Source organism: Bubalus bubalis, chromosome X, assembly GCF_019923935.1.
Source record: "Bubalus bubalis isolate 160015118507 breed Murrah chromosome X, NDDB_SH_1, whole genome shotgun sequence".
NCBI classification, from domain to species: domain Eukaryota; kingdom Metazoa; phylum Chordata; class Mammalia; order Artiodactyla; family Bovidae; genus Bubalus; species Bubalus bubalis.
The window spans coordinates 57,734,729-57,756,223 of record NC_059181.1 but is presented as its reverse complement, the minus strand read 5'-3'; the positions used below and the strand labels follow the sequence as shown (position 1 = coordinate 57,756,223).

General features: G+C 39.4%; 1 protein-coding gene across 8 annotated transcripts in view; it reads left to right on the top strand.

The window, feature by feature from the left end:
* Positions 1 to 21,495, top strand: part of CHST7 (carbohydrate sulfotransferase 7) — a 77,224-nt gene that overhangs the window by 2,001 nt on the left and 53,728 nt on the right. Inside the window, exon 2 of one of the 8 annotated variants that reach the window (XM_006046806.4) lies at positions 4,845 to 5,469. The exons of 4 other annotated variants lie outside the window; for them this stretch is intronic. The gene's annotated coding sequence lies outside the window, so the exon portion shown is untranslated. Of the gene's footprint in view, positions 1 to 1,142; positions 1,233 to 4,844; positions 5,470 to 21,495 lie in introns of those variants that run through there. 3 more of the 8 variants (XR_003106808.2, XR_326492.3, XR_326491.3) reach the window with 3 other exon arrangements.

Sequence of the window (21,495 nt, the reverse complement as noted above, 5' to 3'; positions counted from 1 at the left end):
GGGGAAAGGAGAGGGAGGAGGGGTCTGAGCGGAGTAGAGAAGGTTTGAAAGTCACAATGAAGCTCGAGATTGGGAATTGACATGAAAAGCATAGTATTTCGTGGACCATTTAGGTCCATCATTATCATTTCATCTTGAGGCCACTCTGTCCTATGGGGAAACCTTTTGAAGCAGTGTTTGCAGGCACAGAGAAAACCAAAAAGCAGGATTTGAGGGAAAGTTATTCACTGTTATCCTACCTGCCCCTAATCCGTTTCATATTTCTTCTCTGCCTCTGCCTCTCTGACTTGCAGACTCCGAGGCTTTCCTTTGGATTTACCAAGCAAACAGGCGTAGTCAGGCCTCTCTTGGGACACTTTTTGTACGTGTATGTGTGTGTGTCTCAGGCTCTGGTATATTGGCCGGGAATGGATTTTGATTTCCCCTGGTGACTCCCCCCACCCCCGCCCCCAATTGCTGGCGCCCGCAGGATATTTGACCATATCCCGTTCACATTAGCTCACAAAAGCTGCCTGATCTGCTTCCTCTAATGCAGACAGAACCTCTGGGCTGGGCTTCCCCAACTCTGCCCCGTCCCCTGGAGAGATGGAACCTTGGATGGGCATTAACATCTTTGACTGTGACTGCAGAAGGATCTTTGTGAAAAGATATCCGCCCCCCCGATTTTTTTTTTTTTTTTGGTTCTTTCTGTGTAAAGCATATATCCAAAGCTATCCTAAGATGCCAAAATGGGGCTTAAATGATCTCAAAATGTGTTCAGTATCTGGGTCAGCCTATGGCCTGTTCATTGGGCTGAGGGAAATTTGTTCTGCATGATGCTGACCTCAGGAGTCTAGTGAGTGGAATAGGAATGTGATTCCCCAAACTTGGTATGAGTTGAAAGGGTGCAGTCCAGAGGAGGAAAAGCATCGTGGGCTGGGCGGAAGTGACTTAAGTTTCCATTCATTAGTTTACAGTGTAATTCAGTATTCCTCTGGGATGAAGCTCTGAGGACAAAGTTGAAGATGTTAATGAAGATGGATTTTGTTGCTGTTAATAGAGCCAGGGTTGCAGAGTGATTATGGAAGCTGATTTTTCTCCCAGTGATCAAGTGGTTTTCTTAGTTTCTGTAATTGCTTAGAAAGTCTGTGTTCTTTCCTAAGCAGAGTGAAGGTAAAAGGCACCGGGTGACTTGGAACTTGTCACTTTTTAACAAAAACATCCTTTCATCTGCTAATCCTGTGTTTACAGATGTAAGTAACATAATGGTTCCCAACCCTCCTTCATGGGTCTGAGGGGCCATCTCTTGAGGACAAATTGCTGCAGTGTTTTATGGCTTTAAGAGCTGACAGTCTCCCAGAAATTTTTAGTGTTATTTTTTTCATTTTTACTAACATTTGGCACTGACTGGGGTGAGGTAAGAAAGTGAACTGAGAGTAGGATTCGAGGCCACAAGTCTTCATCCTCTAGGAGGTTAGAGTCTGTGTGGGTCACAGTGACTATGGGGCCAGACATTGGTGCTGGAGTTTGGAACAGCCAATCGGGGCTTCCTTTGCAAGCTTGCAGGGACATTTGGGAACAAGCTTTAAGCTCTTTCATTCTCTGGTGATTGAACCCTTCCTCCGGCCTTTCTGCTGGAATTATTGGGCAAGCACCATGTCACCACCAATCAGTAGATTTATTAAAATGCTTGTATTCCTGGTTCCTAGAAGGATAATGTTATTGGCCAACTGATGAGTTTCCAAAAGTCTGTCATATTTCACTCTAGGGATGGGAAGGGGATGGATCCTTAGGTACCAATGCATTGAGTTAGGCATAATGGTTATATCATTGTTATGACTGCCAATGAAAATAATAAATAATCTATAATAGGAATAGAAAAAGTTGTATTTGAGCCAAACTGAGGACTATAGCCCAGAAGACAGGAAGACGGATGACTCTGAAGAACTTCTCCAAAGAAACGTGGTTTTCAGCCCAGTTTTGTATTTTTTTCAGAACAAAGAACACTAAGCAAGTCAGGAATCCATTCTGTCCAGGTTTTTAAAAAAAAAAAATCAGCACCTACACAGTCAGTATGGCCTCAGCCCCTGGGAAGTGAGTCATCATGGAAGGAGCACCAGCATTGGTATCCCAGGAAGGGAGACATTTAATTTTTATTTTTAACATGGACAACACTTTACTTCTGTGCCCTTTTCATTAATAAAGTAGATGAACAGTGTATGTTTGATAGGCCACAAACAGGCTGTTTTAGTTAGCGTCACATTTGAGTTAAATCATGTATAAACCAGAAGGACTTCCCCATACTGCCATATGTGAGCATTTCTTTCAACACGGCATATTATCGGTTTTATAGATGAGAAATCAAAGACTCAGAGAAATCAAATAACTTGCCCAAAGTCACACCTGGGCTGCTGAAGGTCAGGCAACAGTGGTGTTAGACCCCAGAGCTCAGAATCTCTCCGTTATAACACACCCTCATCTGCCCCCTGTACTATCTCCTGGCACACCTTTGGCACCACTACAGCCAGGTTTAGTGGCTAGTCTAGGGTGAGAACCACATTTAGCTTTATTAATAATATTGAAAAAACCAATAAAATATCCCTGAGCACTGCCAACAGCAGCTACACAGGAGAGCCTGTGACTCTAGCTAGGGCCGTCTTCCCCATGGCTGTCCTTCACCTGGGACCCTGCGGCATGCCCCCAGCTCAGAAGTGAATTAACCTGAGTGGCTTCTGGATGCTCCAGACCTGACAGCCAGGATTTGGCAGGGTGGGGGGTCAGTGCACTTTTTTTCAGGTCTGGGTGGGAATTGTAGCAACAAACCAAGTCACCAAGGAGCCAGGCCTATTCCATCTTTTCCATCTTCTTGGCTTTCCTTCATCAAATTATCTTCCCACTGTCACAAGATGGTAGCCTCAGCAAGAAGCATCACTTCCTCACCCAACTATGCAGGGTTGTGAAAATGCAGAAAAGAAGGAAGCTGGTTAGCAAGGGGTGCAGTTTTCCCTCATATGTCTCTCTCGCCTTCAATCTGGTTATAAAACCTTCCCCAGAAGCCCCTACCCCAGCTGACTTCCTTTTATGTCTCACTGGCTAGAACTGGGTCACATGGTCTGACCTAACCCAGTAATTGGTGAAAGGGAAAGGCATCCTCTTGACTGGCTTAGACCAGTGGGTTCTCAGCCCTGGCTGAGCTTTACCTTCACCTGAGGAGTTTTTGGGGTTTGTTTGTTTTTTTAATGTCACTATTAAAAGAGCTCAATCCACAGAGATTCTGATATAATTGGTTTGGGGTGGGATCCAGTTATTGGGATGTTTTAAAAGCTCCCCCTGGGGATTGTACAGTGCAGCCAAAGTTGAGAGTCACCAACTTGGACCAGTCTTGCTTCATGCCCTGGGCTGAGCTGTTGCCACTGGATCAAGATCAGGATGGGGACTAAAAGGGTGTTGATGAGCAATGAACTGTCTGCCACAGTCATTCATGTGGAAGAACTTGGAGCTGTGAAATACCACACAGCTGTACAGAGTTAATATGGCAATAGGGAAAACAGCTTAAATTAATCATGGCTCTATATATCACCCTCTCACGTTCCTTCAGTGATGCTAGTTCCCCAGTGGTGCTAGTAGAAAAGAACTTGCCTGCCAATGAAAGAGATGAAAGAGACATGGTTCACTCCCTGGGTTGGGAAGATCCCCTGGAGAAGGTCATGGAAACCCACTCCAGTATTCTTGCCTGGAGAATCCCATGGACAGAGGAGCCTGGCGGGCTAGTCCATGGGGTTGCAAAGAGTCAGACACAACTGAGTGACTTAGCACACACACAGGCTCACTTCATAGAAGTAATCACTATGTTTCTTGTGATGTATGTCTAGGAATGTTCTATGCAAATTCAAACAGAAATATAAAGCCCTTTTGTACTTAAATCTTTTTAACTCCTTAAAATTTTTAAATTGAGATATGACATAACTTTATATTATTTTCAGGTGTTACAACATAATGGTTCAGTATTTATATGTATTGCAAAAGAGCTCCACAGTTAGTCTAGTTAATGTCCATCACCACACATAGTTACATAGTTTTTTTCTTATGATGAGAACTTTTAAAATCCACTTTCTTAATAACTTTTAAGTATATGGGAATTCCTTGATGGTCCAGTGGTTAGGACTCAGCATTTTCACTGCTGAGGCCCCAGGTTTAATGTCTGGGTGGGTAACTAATATCCCACAAGCCGTGTGACGTGGTCATTGTGTGTGTGTATGTGTGTGTATACACACACAATGTAGTATTATTAACTTTAGTCACCATGCTATACATTACATCTCCATGACTTATTTATTTTATAACTGGAAGTTTTTACCTTTTGACCCCCTTCACCCGTTTCAACCTCTGCCCCCTGCACCCTCTGCTTCTGGCAACCACTAGTCTGTTCTTTGCACCTATGAGTTCATGGGTTTTAGGAGGGGAGTAGAGGGCTTGATTTCACATATAACTGAGATTATACAGTATTTGTCTTTCTCTTTCTGACTTCACTTAACATAATGCCTTCAAGTTCATCCAGGTTGTCACAAATGGCAGTCTCATTCTTTTTTTATGATTGAATAGTAATTCCTTGGATACTATATTTGCTTTATCCGTTTATCCATGGATGAACACATAGTTATTCCCATATCTTGGATATTGTAAATAACGCTGCAGTGAACATGGGAGTACAGATATCTTTTTGAGTTACTGTTTTCATTTCCTTAGGGTAAATACCCAAGATTGGAATTGCTAGATCGTATGGTAGTTCTATGTTTAACTTTTTAAGGAGCCCCCATCCCATTTTCCATAGTGGCTTCACCAATTTACATTCCCACCATTCTTAGGTGACAAGGAGAGGCATTTTGCCATACTGGATTTCTGCTGTCATCTGTCTAAAGTCCACAAACATGACGGCAAAGATGAAGTTATCAAAAACATGCCTTTGAAGAAGATGGTGGAGAGAATTCGAATTCACAAGTTCCAGATTCTAAATAACAAGGTAATCACTACCTTGGACAAGTACTTGAAACTGAGCAATGGGGAGAATGTGGCCTTTGAGTATGTTCACCTCTCTCAGTCACCCACCCATCAGTCCCTGGTCATCAGTTAAAAGCATGTATATCACCTGTTTTGAAGAATCCATTACCAACTACATTTATTAAATATAAGGGAATGTTTTTCTTTCTATAAATTGTTTAGTGAGATTTTTAGGGACTATTTTCAGTATTCTGGTGCCAGTTAAAGTGGGATGCTTTTGAATCTAAAAACTTAATTTTATAAAGTTGACTTTCCTAGATTAAAATTGTATATGCTTTTGATAATTGGAAATTCTGAGAATATGCAGAAGACTAAGATCATGGCATCTGGTCCCATCACTTCATGGCAAATAGATGAGGAAACAATGGAAACAGTGACAGACTATTTTGGAGGGCTCTAAAATCACTGCAGATGGTGACTGCGGCCATGAAATTAAAAGACACTTGCTCCTTGGAAGAAAAGTTATGATCAACCTAGACACCATATTAAAAAGCAGAGACATTACTTTGCCAACAAAAGTCCATCTAGTCAAAGCTATGGTTTTCCCAGTAGTCATGTATGGATGTGAGAGTTGGACTATAAAGAAAGCTGAACACCAAAGAATTGATGCTTTTGAACTGTGGTGTTGGAGAAGACTCTTGAGAGTCCCTTGGTCTGCAAGGAGATCCAACCAGTCAATCCTAAAGGAAATCAGTCCTGAATATTCATTAGAAGGACTGATGCTGAAGCTGAAACTCTAATACTTTGGCCACCTGCTGCGAAAAACTGACTCATTTGAAAAGACCCTGATGCTTCCAAAGATTAAAGGCAGGAGGAGAAAGGGATGACAGAGGATGAGATGGTTGGATAGCATCACCGACTCAATGGACATGAGTTTGAGTAAACTCTGGGAGTTGGTGATGGACAAGGAGGCCTGGTGTGCTGCAGTCCATGGGGTCTCAAAGAGTCGGACATGACTGAGCAACTGAACGGAACTGAGAATATTGGCTGCTAATTGTTGCCCTCACATTCTTACAGAATTATTTTCCATTTTCCTCTGAAATATTCCAACAGCTAGCTGTGTCATAAGATACTGCTGAAATCATCCAGTTATCCTTTGGCAAAGGATCAGTAATGTTTAGAGAAAGATTTGTGGACTTAAACAAGAAACTTTATGCCAGTGGATTGATTTAGAATCCTTTACCGATTAGCATTAATCGTAATGATTAAGTATTTAGCTTTTGTTTATGGATTTTTCTGATGGTGTTTTGTGAATAACCTTAGCTAAGTAATTCTTCCTTCCCCTTTTGTGTGTCAGTGTTTCAGAAAATAGTGAACTTGATTCCTCTGCCATCCCTAAATCCAGTTGTGACAAAATCTAATTTGTGGGCTGTGATTTAAAGGTTACAGAAATAAAACTGCTGCTGCTGCTAAGTCACTTCAGTCGTGTCCAACTCTGTGCGACCCCATAGACGGCAGCCCACCAGGCTCGTCCGTCCCTGGGATTCTCCAGGCAAGAGTACTGGAGTGGGGTGCTATTGCCTTCTCCCGAAATAAAACTAATGAAACCTAAAAAGTAAAAAAAAATTTCCCCTATCTTCTTTTTAATGACTATCTAGTATTTCATTGTAAGAATGTATTGTAACGTATTTAACTAGTTCCTAGTCCCAACGTTTCATTGCTACATTTTTAATTGCATTTTTAATTTTAATTACATTTTAATGTGCATGTAAGTACATCCCTAAGAAAACTTTCTGCAGTATAGAAGAATGAGTATATAGGATATATATATATATATATATACACACACATACATATATGTATATATGGATTTCCTTGGTGGCTCAGATGGTAAAGTGTCTACCTACAATGTGGGAGACTGGGGTTTGACCCCTGGATCAGGAAGATCCCCTGGAGAAGGAAATGGCAACCCACTCCAGTATCTTGCCTGGAAAATCCCATGGACAGAGGAGCATGGTAGGCTACTGTACATGTGATCGCAAAGAGTCAGACACAACTGAGCGACTTCACTTCACTTTACATATATATATATATATATATATATATATATACACACACACACACATATATATATATATATACATATAGGGTATATAGGCTTCTTTACATTTTGTGCTCTGCAACAAGAGAAGCTACTGCAATGAAAGTTGCACCAACTTCCACCCCTACCAGGTGTTTCTTGGAGTGTCTGTTTCTTAGACTTTCAGCAACAATTTTCAGCAATTTTTCTATTTTTTTTCAATGTGGCTAGTATGATGGATGGAAAATCCTTTTCCCAACACCATGGCCCTCTCTGACCCTACAGTTCATCTCAGACAGTGAATAATTGCTGCAAACCTCAGGTTGTGGTAACCAGATGCCAAGATGAAATTCACTTCTTAGTCCTTCTTCAATGCACCTGTATTTGCAAAGTGTCATTTCTGTGATTCTTTTGAAAGACTAGACATGTTTTGAAATCTAAATGATCATCCTGATCTACCCTGATGGTCCAGTGGTTAAGAATTCACCTTGCAATGCAGGGTATACGGGTTCAATCCCTGGTCCAGGAAGATCCCACATGCCATGGAGCAGCTAAGCCCATGCACCACAACTACAGAGCCTACATTCTGGAACCCATAGACCACAACTACTGGGCCCACGTGCTACAAGTACGAAGCCCATACACCCTAAACCCTGTTCTCTACAACAAGAGAAGCCACTGCAATGAGAGGCCCATGCACCGCAACTAGAGAGTAGCTCCTGCTTGCCTCAACTAGAGAAAGCCTGTGTTCACTCACAAAGACCCAGCACAGCCAAAGATAAATAAATAAATATTTTTAAATGTCCTCCCTTTATAAAACCACACTTACACAGGCTGTCAGGTTGTAGCAAGCTTCTTATTAAGCTGACCTTCCAGTACTGCTACAGGGGATTGTACTCAGTGACTTGAACTTCAGCTATTTCGGGACACTATCACTGGGGAACTGAGGCTGCTTTTAAATAAGATTGAACTCTATACACTTTCACTGTATTCCTGAGAGCCTTCTTTATTGTGCGGGGCAGGGGTGGCAGGCAGAAGTGCCTATTGACATTGTTGAGGCAGGATTCAGAGGGGTTTTTCAAAGAGGCTTTTTTTAGTCTGGGCAGGGATTTGTTTCCCATGAATACAAATGGAATATAAATAGTTGGGGGTGATGCTTTTAAAAAACATTTATAAGCAGCTGGCTTAAAATTCCTCAGTAGTTCTTTTCTCAGCTCTCAGCACAAGCAGCACAGGAAAGACTGAAACTAAAAAAAGCCAAATGGGCCTTCCTTTTATGTGTCCAGTCAAAAAAGGTGGTTAATAAATGAACTTCTGTCTCCATGGGTCTTCTGGCCCCTCATCCTCTCGCTTCATAGTGGAATCCAAGGAAATTGCTCTACTGAAAGAACTAGGGACTTCCCTGGGGTCCAGTGGTTAAGACTTCATGCTACCAATGCTAGGGGCACAAGTTTGATTCCTGATTGGGGAATTAAGAGCCCACACACCACCATGGTATGCCCCCCTCCCCCCAAAAAAGTTTCTGCTCAGGTGCAATATTAAAAAAAAAAAAAACAGTAGGAACTAAGAAAAAGTGCTGGCCCAAGTTCAAAAGCACAGAGAAGTGGAGAACTATTGGAGAACTGAACAAGAAGCAGTTTCAGTTGGAGAAAAGTTACCAAGCTCAGTGATGTCTTCATGGGAACAGGAAGCCTTCAGCTCTGCTCCAGCCCACAGGTGCCAAGCCAGAGGCATCTGGCCTTCTGCACATGAGAGGCCGTCATGCTGGGTGCTGAAAAGATGTCGGAGAAGCAGCTGATAGTGAATGTTTTGAAATTTGGGGGTTAAGAGGCTGTGGAAGACGACCACCCTGTTTGACTTCAGTGATCACCAGAGCGAGCAGACTCTCCTCCCCTGGAATGCATGCAGCAGAGGGCTGGGCTGTAGAGTCACATTCCAAAGATAACCACTGAGGTAGACTTTTTTGCCACATGCCATGGGGGAATCTTAGTTCCCTGACCAGGGATCAAACCTGTGCCCCCCTCAGTAGAAGTGCCGAGTCCTAACCACTGGACTACCTGGGAAGTCCATGTGCTAAGTTGCTTCAGTCGTGCCTGACTCTTTGGGACCACATGGACTGTATCCTTCCAGGCTTCTCTGTCCATGGGATTCTCTAGGCAAGAATACTGAAGTGGGTCGCAGTGCCTTCCTCCAGGGATCTTCCCGACCCAGGGATCAAACCCACGTCTCTTATGTCTCCTGCTTTGGCAGGCGGGTTCTTTACCACTAGTGCCACCTGGGAAATCCTGGGAAGTCTGTAGACATTTTTTACTCGTGGAATGGAAGCCCTTTCTGTTAAAATGTTAACCTTCAGGCAGCAGCATTAGAAGGAGACCCAGAAGGCACAGGAGTGTTGTGAGGACACAGAGAGATCTCTGGGCCCTGATAGCAAGAAGCCCCAAATCTGGCCTGAAATCCAAATGCATAGAGGGCTGGCGTGGACAGATTAATATTGCGTGATTAAGATGGTTTGGTCTTGGTAACCAGCAGGCTGGAAGCAAAGAAACCAGCTTAACTCAAAGGATGAAATAGAGCATTACAAAAGCATTTGTAAAGTATGGGGAGCAGGTTGGGGCTGGAGACTGAGTTCTTCTGTAAAGATTATGGATTGGGAAAAGTTATGAGCAGCCTCCTGCAAACTAGGTTGAAGCAGCCCTGACATACATACAGCTCAGGTGAACATTAAGGAAAAATGTCTCAGGGCTTTGAGGGTCACTTTGCCCATGACTGAGACCAGACATTACCAAAAAGGACTCATTACTGCCTTAGAGAGTTTATGAGAACAGCAAGCCAAAAACACTAACATCAAGATAATGTTTTAAAAATAGGACTTCCTTTCAAACAGCCTAGAACTGGCGTATGTTAAATATACAGATTTTAGAAGCAATAAAATAGATGCTCTCCCTTCCTCTAATAAAGGATTATCCATAACAAGGATGCAAGAAGGGAAAACAATATATATTTCAGGTTCTGCAAACAATAAAAAAGTTAAACTTTGTTGCCTTTTTGTCCATTCACCTCCCCACCCCATCCCCCAAGCTGGGGATTGCCAAGGGGACCATTTTGCAAAAAAGGAGATGGTTGGCTAAAAATAAACACACATGGCCCTCCCAAAGAACAACAAAACTCCCAGCATTATTAAATGCCTTTTAGATTTGTTTTTATTTCTCCACAGTCAAAGGGGAAGATAAATTATTTTGAGCTCAGGAAAACTCCATCTCCTGCTCCTAAGTATGGCAATCTCTGGCAAGCCTGTGGGCCCAGGAGAGGAGAATGTTCTTTGGGAGTGAACCTGCACTTGGTCATGGCACCATTTTATCCCCACTAGACTGTAGACAGTTCTAGGAAAGGGTGGTGCCTTGATGTCTCAGAAAGGAGATAGAACCAGAAGTGATGGGCTAGACTTGGGCTGACCCAAAGACTCTGTACTCTGACTAGCTATTCTAACATGTGAATCCTGAAACTGATGGTGGGGGCAGCCCTAGTGGCCCCTACTCCATTGACTTATAGCCTTGTAGGGGCTAAAGGACTGCCTTAATGACAGGTCCAAGCTCTGGGTACTTCCTAGCCCCTGCCACCCCTGCTTGGTAGATGGCAAATATCTGCAACTGGGCAGTCAAATAGATAGTATAAAATACTGACTCCTGTTCCTTTATTTAAGTTGGGGATGACTTGACTCACAAAAGCAATTATGTATGCTAATTAAAATTGTGCCTCAGAGCAGCTCAAAGGAAAGGAAAATCCCAAGTCAACGAGGCAAACTCACCTCTTCCCAAGTTTTATTAATGCTGGTTTGGAGTACATTCCTTTTGTTCTGAAGTGAGCTAAAAAAATTTGGGTAATTTTTAGCTGGTGGTGGGTATGATAAAAGTGGAAATAAAATATAAAATTAAAATAAATAAAAGAAAATAAAAGAAATAAAATATAAAATTATTTTACTCTCATAATGGCCATTTCATTTCTGCACTGGCTGACTCTGGGGTTTGGCTAATGAATCACATGGAATGAGGTTTTACTCTGAATTCTGGAGTAGAGAAGTGAGTCCTCTTCTCCCACTGGGAGTAGTGAGGGGTAGGGGTGTGGCTCAGCTTTGGACATGGGCTGGTGGCTTCTCCCCTAGTTTCTCCCTTTACTCCCCAGGCAAGAGTTTTGTTTGTTCATGGCTTTTTGTTTGTTTGTTTAAAAAAAAAGTCTCTGTTTTCACCTGAAGGGAGAGTTGTATTAAGTAGGACTGAATTATTGACTAATGCAGATAGACTGGTGCCCCCTGCCACTGCCACTTAATTTTTCAGATTAAAAGTTTGGAAACGATTTATAGCATGTATACTGCTTAAAGTACTTTTCTAGGCTATTTAAGGGGGGGGTTGCTTTATATTAGCAAACTCAATGTTTCCTATTCTATTTTGCTTCGCAATCACAGGGAGAGAATGCTTGCACTTTGACACTGCTGGTATTTCAAGTATTATTTTAACATTATCCCTAGGCAGCTTCCTTAAAAAAAAAAAAAAAGACAACTTAATGGCTGTATTGTCACAAACATTGTCAGTCATTTCCCTTTTCCTTGGCACTGCATCTCACCGATTTGAGGTGAAAACAGGAAGGTGAAGAAAGCTTAACCCAGGTTAACAGATAAGCTTAGATGGTAACATCACCCACAGGCTACGGTTTCAGAATAGGATATCGGAAGATGACCCCCCCCACCCCACCCCGCTCAAGAACCTGTTGCCCTTGAAAAGGAGGCTGAAAGCCTATCCTCGGCCCATTTGTTCTGCAGGTCTGGGAGGAAGGCTATTACAATAGGCTTGAAAATAATTCCCCCGTGATAACAGGATGGGTTGAATACCCGGAAACCTCAGCTCCCTCAGCCCAAGTGCCAAGTCCCAGCACTGACGTCTTTAGCATTTGTGAAGTGGCTTCTGGTGGGGAACATGGGGCAACTAACTGGCACAAGTGTGTAGGCAGGGACAGGCGAAACCAAGAAAAACTGGAAGGAAAGAAGGGCGAAGAGAACTAGTGCAATTCAAGGAAGGGAGGGAGGTGCCCATGCAGGTTGGCAGAGCCACTGGGGACACCCAGGGCTACCTAATGTGAAATGGGTCAAGAAGGCCAGAGAGAGGCAAATTCATTTGGCCGAATCTTCTGTTGTCAACCTTGAAAGCCAGCAGGAAATTATTTCTTCCTCCTCCCCATCCCAGCTTCGAAGGTTGAAAAAAGTATGATTAAAATGCTAAGAGTGTTTTCCTGAGTTGTTCCACCGAGGGAGCCTCAGCCAAGCCAACTGCAAGCAATTGCAGCCTGGAATGAAAATTTCCCTTTAATGGCAGTGAGGCTGTTAGTAGGTCAACCAGCTGTATTTAGGGCCTGGCTGGTCACTTAAATACTCAAGGGAACTGTAGCAAAGGAGATAAAATACACCCAATTTATGGGAGTATGACTTTCTATCTTTAAGTGAACAGTCTGTTTTTTAACAGTGCAAGTGAATTTGTGAATTAATTTGAGTATTATGGAATGACAACACTTCAGTGCCACATATTAAAAGAACCATCTGTAGATGCATCACAAAACAATATATAGAAGTCTCTGTGATTCTGGAAATTAATTTCACTAAGATAGTTTTTTAAGTTATCTATTCTTTCTTATCATAGGTCTTTAAATAGTTTTGACTTAGGAGTGACCAGAAGGGTCTACACCATTTCAGGTGGTTCAGGCAGTAGCAAACATTCTCCCCAGATGCTGAGCAAGTAGAAATCATTTTAATCAAGAAATATAGTACCTTAAAATTTAACTCTACATGATTAAACATCTAGCAGTTGGGAAAAAGGGCAAAGCTATATTCTTGGCAACCTGAGAGTTCAGTTTTAAACTGTGCACAAAAACTTGAATACTTCATCGCTCTAAATAAATCAGTCCCTATAGTATTAAGAAGAGTAGGGTCTGGAGTAAAATTCTTAATCCTATATCTAAAGGATTTAAGAATTTGGGGGAACATCACACTAAGAATTCATGGAAATGTTTGTTTTAAACACATCCAAAAAGTAATGAAAAATGGTAGGAAATTAACAGAGTTTTTATAGGATCTACTTGGAGGTGAAGTCAGAACTATAAGGTATTTGAGCCACCCTGTTCTGGTGCAGTAACATTTAGAAATTGAGACCAAACCCAGAAGATGGGAATCCATTTCCAGTGTAAAGAAAGGGCCTGGTGGGGTTGCTGCCTGTGCCCTGCCTGGCTTAGCAGGACTTCAGAACTGTTCTTCAAAGACCCCAGAAGCAGTAATAGATCTTTGAGGGCACCTATCTCTTCTCTATGGATTTCCTAGGTAGCGCAGTGGTAAAGAATCCGCCTGCCAATGCAGGAGATGCAGGAAATGTGGGTTCGATCCCTGAGTCAGGAAGATCCCCTGGAGTAGGAAATGGCAACCCACTCTAGTATTCTTTCCTGGAGAATCCCATGGGCTGAGGAGCCTGGTGGGCTACAGAGTTGCAGAGTCAGACACAACTGAGCACACACACACACGTCTCTCTCTCCTCCCACCTTGTAATGCTGGGCGATGTTATAAAAAATCTGAACTTATGAAAAGCAGCTTTTCAGGCAGATTTTTTTTAAAAATCTTTAAATAAGGTTTTTAATAAAAGGATTTAAAGAGTACTTATGGGTCTGGAGGTTGGACTGATAGCATCTCTATAAATGTCTGTTGAGACATGGGATCTGATCAGGCAACATTTAGCACTTGGTTGGTTATAGACAGACAGCCACCCTGAGTTACTGCCAGGTTGTTCTCAGATCTTTAAAATGACCCCAATGGAGAGCTAAACTCATTGAATAAAGAGTGATTGCAGAAAGCTTTTTATTTTGAAATAAGTATAGATTCATGGAAAGTTGCAAAAATAGTACAGAGAGATAGAGTGTACCCTTCACCCAGCTTTTCCCAAAGGTAATGTCTTACACATCTTAGATGTAGATCAATATCAACACTAGGAGATTTACATTGGTACAATCTACAGGCCTTAGTCAGTTTTCAACAGTTTTTACATTCACTCATTTTGTGTGTATTTATGTGTATAGATTTGTCCAATTTTATCACATATGTGTAAATACTATCACAATCAAGATACAGAATGGTTCCATCAGCAAAAAGAAACTCTCTTATGCTACCCATTTATAGTCACATACCTCACCTTACTTTCCCTGGCAAACACTAATCTGTTCCCCATCTCTGCAAATGTATTATTTCAAGAATGTTATAATATATAATATTATATGATTATAATATATATAATCACATATATTCATGATATATAATACTCATAAATATACATAATATTCATTATATAAACATATATTAAATGATTATAATTATATATTATATATAAATATATTAACATATAATATTATTATATATTAATATATAATATAATTATTGTATATATTATATAATATATAAATATATTATACAGCTATAGTTATATATTATGTATAATTATATAATATATAATATACATTGTATAAATATAATATACATAATTATATAATGTATAATATAATATACATTATATTATAATCACATAATATATAACCTTTTGAGATTGTCTGTTTTCATTGAGCATAATTCTCTAGAGATCTATCCAGGTTTTTGCATGTTATCAATGTGCTAAGTCACTTCAGTCATGTCTGATTCTTGTGACCCTATGGACTGTAGCCTGCCAGGCTCCTCTGTCCATGGGATTCTCCAGGCAAGAATGCTAGAGTGGGTTGCCATGCCCTCCTCCAGGGGAATCTTCCCCACCCAGGGATTGAACCTGTGTCTCCTGTTGCTCCTACACTGCAGCCAATTTTTTTTTTTTTTTAGGGAACTATTTGATTTAAAAAAAATTAATTTATCTATTTTAATTTGAGGCTAATTACAATATTGTGGTGGGTTTTGCCATACATCGACATGAATCAGCCATGGGTGTACATGTGTCACACCATCCTGAACCCCCTTCCACTTCCCTCCACACCCCATCCCTCTGGGTTGTCCTAGAGCACTGGCTTTGAGTGCCCTGCTTCATGCATCAAACTTGCACTGGTCATTTGTTTCACATATGGTAGTATACATGTTTCAATGCTATTCTCTCAAATCATTCCACCCTCACCTTCTCCCACAGAGTCCAAAAGTCTGTTCTTTACATCTGTGTCTCTCTTGCTGTCTTGCATATAGGTTCATCGTTATCATCTTTCTAAATTCCATATATATATGCATTAATATACTGTATTGGTGTTTTTCCTTCTAACTTACTTTACTCTGTATAATAGGCTCCAGTTTCATCCACCTCATTAGAACTCACTCAAATGTGTTCTTTTTTATAGCTGAGTGATATTCCATTGTGTATATGTACCACAGCTTTCTTATCCATTCGTCTGCCAATGGACATCTAGGTTACTTCCATGTCCTAGCTATTGTAAACAGTGCTGGGATGAACACTGGGGTACATGTGTCTCTTTCAAGTCTAATTTCCTCAGTGTGTATGCCGAGCAGTGGGATTGCTGTGTCATATGGCAGTTCTATTTCCAGTTTTTAAAGGAATCTCCACACTGTTCTCCATAGTAGCTGTACCAGTTTGCATTCCCACCAACAGTGTAAGAGGGTTCCCTTTCCTCCACACCCTCTCCAGCATTTATTGTCTGTAGGCTTTTTGATGGCAGCCATTCTGACCGGAATGAGATGGTACTTCATTGTGGTTTTGATTTCCATCTCTCTGATAATAAATGATGTTGAGCATCTTTTCATGTGTTTGTTAGCCATCTGTATGTCTTCTTTGGAGAAATGTCTGTTTAGTTCTTTGAGCCATTTTTTGATTGGGTCATTTATTTTTCTAGTATTGAGTGCAGCTGAATTTTTTACTGCTGAACCATTGATTCATTCCTTTTCATTGGTGAGTAGTGTTCCATAATATGAATGTACCACAATTTGTTTAACCATTAACCCATTTGAAGGACATTTGGATTGTTTGCAGTTTGGGACTATTACAGATAAAGCTGCTATGAATATTTGTGTATAGGTTTTTATGTGGATGTAAAATTTCATTTCTCTGTGATGAATGCCCAGAAGTGCAATTGCTGGATTGTGTGGTATATGTATGTTTAGTTTTATAAGAAACTACCAAAAAGAATATGAAACTACCAAACTGTCTTTCAGGGTGGCTGTACCATTTTACATTCCCATCAGCAATCTTCGAGAGGGAAATTTGTTGCAGCCTCATCAGCATTTGGTATTTGTCTTGTCACTATGTTGCATTTTAGCTGTTCTAATAGGTATGAAGTAGTATGTCAGGGTGGTTTTAATTTCTGTTTTCCTAGTGGCTAGCGATGCTGAACATCTTTTTCATGTGCTTATTTGCCATCCATGTATGCTCTTTGGAAAAATGTTGATTCAGATGTTTTGCCCATTTACTAACTGGATTGTTTTTTACTCTTGAATTTTGAGAGTCATTTGTATATTCTAGATAAAAGGCCTTTGTCAGATATGTGGTTGCAAATATTTTCTCTCAGACTGTATCTTTTTTTTTTTAATCTTCTTAACCAGATCTTTTGCAAGAGCAGAAGTTAAAAAATTTTGATGAGATCCAATTTATCATTTTTTCTTTTGTGTATTGTGCATTTGACGTAATGTCTAAGAACTCTGCCTAGCCCTGGGGCCCTGAGGATTTCCTCCTGTTTTCTTGTGTGAGTTTTATATATTTTTTATTTTGCCATTCCTCATAAATTTTAGGATAAGCTTATCTATATCAACATTTAATTCTGATTTATTTTGAGTTAATTTTTGTATAAAGTATGATGTTCAAGTCAAGGTTTTTTTGTTCTTTTGTTTTGCCTATGGATGTCTAAGTGCTTTTGCACCATTTGTTGAAAAGACTGTCTTTCCTTCAATGAATTGCTTTTGCACTTTTGTCAAAATTTAGTTGGCCATACACATATATATGTCTGTGTATGGGCTTTTTTTCCCTCACTGAACTATCTGGCCCTCACCAGCATTACATGTGATTAATATAGTTAAATATAGCTTAGTATTGAATAGAGTGATTATTCCTACTTTGCTAGCTTGCTAAGTCACTTCAGTTGTGTCTGACTCTGCAACCCTATGGACTGGAGCCTGCCAGGCTCCTCTGTCCATGGGACTCTCCAGGCAAGGATGCTGGAGTGGGTTGCTGTGACCACCTCCAGGGGATCTTCCTGACACAGGGATTGAACCCATGTTTCTTACATCTACCTGCATTGACAGGTGGGTTCTTTACTGTTAGCACCACCTGGGAAGCCCTATTCCTACTTTATTCTTTTCCAAAAAGGTTTTAGCTATTCTGATTTCTTTGCCTTTCCATGTAAATTTTAGAATAAGCTTCTCTATATGTGTAAAAGTCATTGATAGAATTTGATAGGAATATTATTAAACCTATAAATCAATTTCAGGAAAAACGACATCTTTACTTGAATCTTCCAATCCACAAACATAGTTATATATCTCTATTGATTTAGATCTTGTTTGATTTCTTTTCTTGGTGTTTTGTAGTTTTTAGCATACAAGTCCTTTAGTTCTTTGGTTAGATTTATACCTAAGTATTTAATTTGAATGATTATAAATGAGTGTTAAAATTTGCTCTAAAAATGTTCTTTTCTAGTATATATAAATACAATTGATTTTTTAATATTGAGTTTGTAACCTGCAAATTTGCTGAATTCATTAGTTCCAGGAGTTTGTTTTGTTCATTCCTTGGAATTTTCTATGTACATAATCATATAATCACAAATAGGGGCAGTTTTATTCCTTTCCAAAAATATGGTTTTTCTTTTTCTTGCCTTATTTAATTGGCTAGAACGTCTAGCATTATGTTGAATATGCATGTTAAGTGCAGATCCCTTTGTGTTCTTCCCAATCTTAAGGGGAAAATATTCAATTTTTCCCTATAAGTAATGAGGTTAGATGCAGGTTTATGTAGATTTAAAAAAAAATTAAGTTGAGGAAGTTCTCTATCTGTAGTTTGCTGAGAATTTTTTTTAATTTTATTTTATTTTTAAACTTTACATAACTGTATTAGTTTTGCCAAATATCAAAATGAATCCGCCACAGGTATACATGTGTTCCCCATCCTGAACCCTCCTCCCTCCTCCCTCCCCATTCCATCCCTCTGGGTCGTCCCAGTGCACCAGCCCCAAGCATCCAGTATCGTGCATCGAACCTGGACTGGCAACTCATTTCATACATGATATTTTACATGTTTCAATGCCATTCTCCCAAATCTTCCCACCCTCTCCCTCTCTCACAGAGTCCATAAGACTGTTCTATACATCAGTGTCTCTTTTGCTGTCTCGTACACAGGGTTATTGTTACCATCTTTCTAAATTCCATATATATGCGTTAGTATACTGTATTGGTGTTTTTCTTTCTGGCTTACTTCACTCTGTATAATAGGCTCCAGTTTCATCCACCTCATTAGAACTGATTCAAATGTATTCTTTTTAAAGGGTGTTAAATTTAGTCAATGTGTTAAATTTGTAAGTTTCTTGAGGTGGGTGCTCTGATTATTGGTTTGAGACCTTTCCTTTTATCTAATATAAGCATCTAATACTGTAAATTTCCCTCTCAGTACTGCTTTGGCATGTGTCACAAATTTTGGTGTGTTGCATTTTCATTTAATATATTTTTGTTAACTTCCCATGGACTATTTAGAAATATATTCCTTAATTTCCAAACGTCTGAAGAATTTCCCCCTATATTTCTGCTATAGATTTCTAGTTTGATTGCATCAGGATTAGAGAACACACTCTGTATTGTTATTTCAGTTCCTTTCAATTTGTTCAGGTTTGTTTTATGAACCAGGATATGGTTTGTGTACAGAATGTTTCATATATGTTTAAAAAGAATTTCATATATAATTTGATATACGTTTAAGAAGAACAATGTTTCTATTGTTATTAGGTGGAATGGTGTATAAATGTCAATTTAAACGTTTGATTGATAGTATTGCTTTGTCCTTTTCTATCATTGTTGATTTTCTGTGCAGTAATTCTATCAATTGCTCAGAAAGAGGTATTGAAGTTTCTAACTGTAAATTTGGATATGTCTGTTTCTCCTTTCTATTTCAGTTTTTGCTTCAAGGAATTTTAAGTTCTGTTCTTTGCTATACACATACACATTTGGGGTTGCTATCATCTTCTTGGTGGGTTGAACATTTTACTAAAGTCTATTTTATCTAATATTAATAAAGCTACTCATTTCTTTTAATTAATATTTGTATGGTTATATTTTTCATCCTTTTACTTTCAATCTACTATATCATTTGAAATGAATTATATATATATATATATATATTTTATATGAGCATATAGATGGATCATGTTTTTAAAACCATTCTGTTGGTCTTTTTGTATACCATATTTGTGGGGTTTGACCATTTATATTTAATGTAATTATTGATAGTATAGGGCTTATATTTTCCAGATTCTTTTTCTTTATCATATCAGATCAGATCAGTCGCTCAGTTGTGTCTGACTCTTTGCAACCCCATGAATCGCAGCACGCCAGGCCTCCCTGTCCATCACCAACTCCTGGAGTTCACTCAGACGCATGTCCATCGAGTCAGTGATGCCATCCAGCCATCTCATCCTCTGTTGTCCCCTTCTCCTCTTGCCCCCAATCCCTCCCAGCATCAGAGTCTTTTCCAATGAGTCAACTCTTCGCATGAGGTGGCCAAAGTACTGGAGTTTCAGCTTTAGCATCATTCCTTCCAAAGAAATCCCAGGACTGATCTCCTTTAGAATGGTTATTATAAAATATTTAATTCCCTGTGCTATATAGTAGGTCCTTGTTGATTATTTTATATATAGTACTGTGTATAAATCAACTTCCTGATTTATCCCTCCCCTACCCCTTCTGTTTCCCCTTTGGTAACCATAAGCTTGTTTTCTATGTCTGTGGGTCTATTTGTATGTTATTTTTTTTTTTTAGATTCCACATATAAGTGATATCATGTGATATTTGTCTTTCTTAGGCTTATTTCACTTAGTATGAAAATCTCTAGGTTCATCCATGTTATTGCAAATGGTATTATTTCATCCTTTTTTATGGCTGAGTAATATTCCAGTGTGTGTGTGTGTGTGTGTGTGTGTGTGTGTGTGTGTGTGTGTGTGTATACACCACATCTTCTTTAGCCATTCATCTGTCAATGGACTTTTAGGTTGCTTCCATGTCTTGGCTATTGTAAATAATGCTGTATTGAATACTGGATCTTTTTAAATTATAGTTTTCTCTGGATATATGCCCAGGAGTGGGATTACAGGATTATATGATAACTCTATTTTTAGTTTTTTTAAGGAACCTCCATACTATTATTCATAGTGGCTGTACCAATTACATTCCCACCAACAAGATAGGAGAGTTCCCTTTTTTCCATATCCTCTTCAGATTTTATTATTTGTACTTTTTGATGATGGCCATTTTGACCATAGTGAGATGATACCTCATTGTAGTTTTGATTTGCATTTCGCTAATAATTAGTGATGTTGAGCATTTTTTCATGTGCCTGTTGGCCATTATATATCTTCTTTGGAGAAATGTCTATTTAGATCTGCTAATTTTTTTGATTGGGTTGTTTGATTTTTTGATATTGAGCTATATGGGCTATCTGTATATTTTGGAAATTAATCCCTTGTCAGTCACATCATTTACAAATATTTTCTCCCATTCTGTTGGATGTCTTTTTGTTTTGTTTATGGTTTGCTTTGCTGTGCAAAAGTGGCTTGTTTAGATTACACCTATGTAACTAATCATAACCTGCTGTTCTCAACATTTTACTACCTCAAGTGAAGTGTAGAAATTTTATGTCCATTTATGTTCCATTATCCTGTGCCCTTTATAATTCTCTTGCAATATTTTCTCTGTATATTGAGAACCATGTTATACAGTGTTATAATTTTTGCCTCAACTATCAAACATAATTTTTTAAACTCAAAAGAATAGTCTATTAAATTTACTTGTATTTTATCCTCTTCTTTCTTCATTTTGATGTTTCAAGTTCCTTCTTTTATCATTTCCTTTCTGCTGGAAGAACTTCCTTTCGCAGTTCTGTTGGCAACAAAATCTAGTTTCCTTCATCTGAGAGTGTCTTTATTTCACCTTCATTTCTGAAGGATATCATGAAATATAGAAGTCTGAGTTGACAATTATGTTCTTTCAGCTCTTTAACAATGTGCCACTTCCTTCTGGCTGCCATGGTTTCAGATATGAAATCCACTGACATTCATATCATTGTTTCCATAAATTAGGCATCATTTCTCTCTAGTTGTTTTCAAGATGTTTTTGTCTTTACTTTCCTGAAATTTGATTATGTGTATTTTGGTGTAGATTTCTTTGGGGTTTTGTTGGG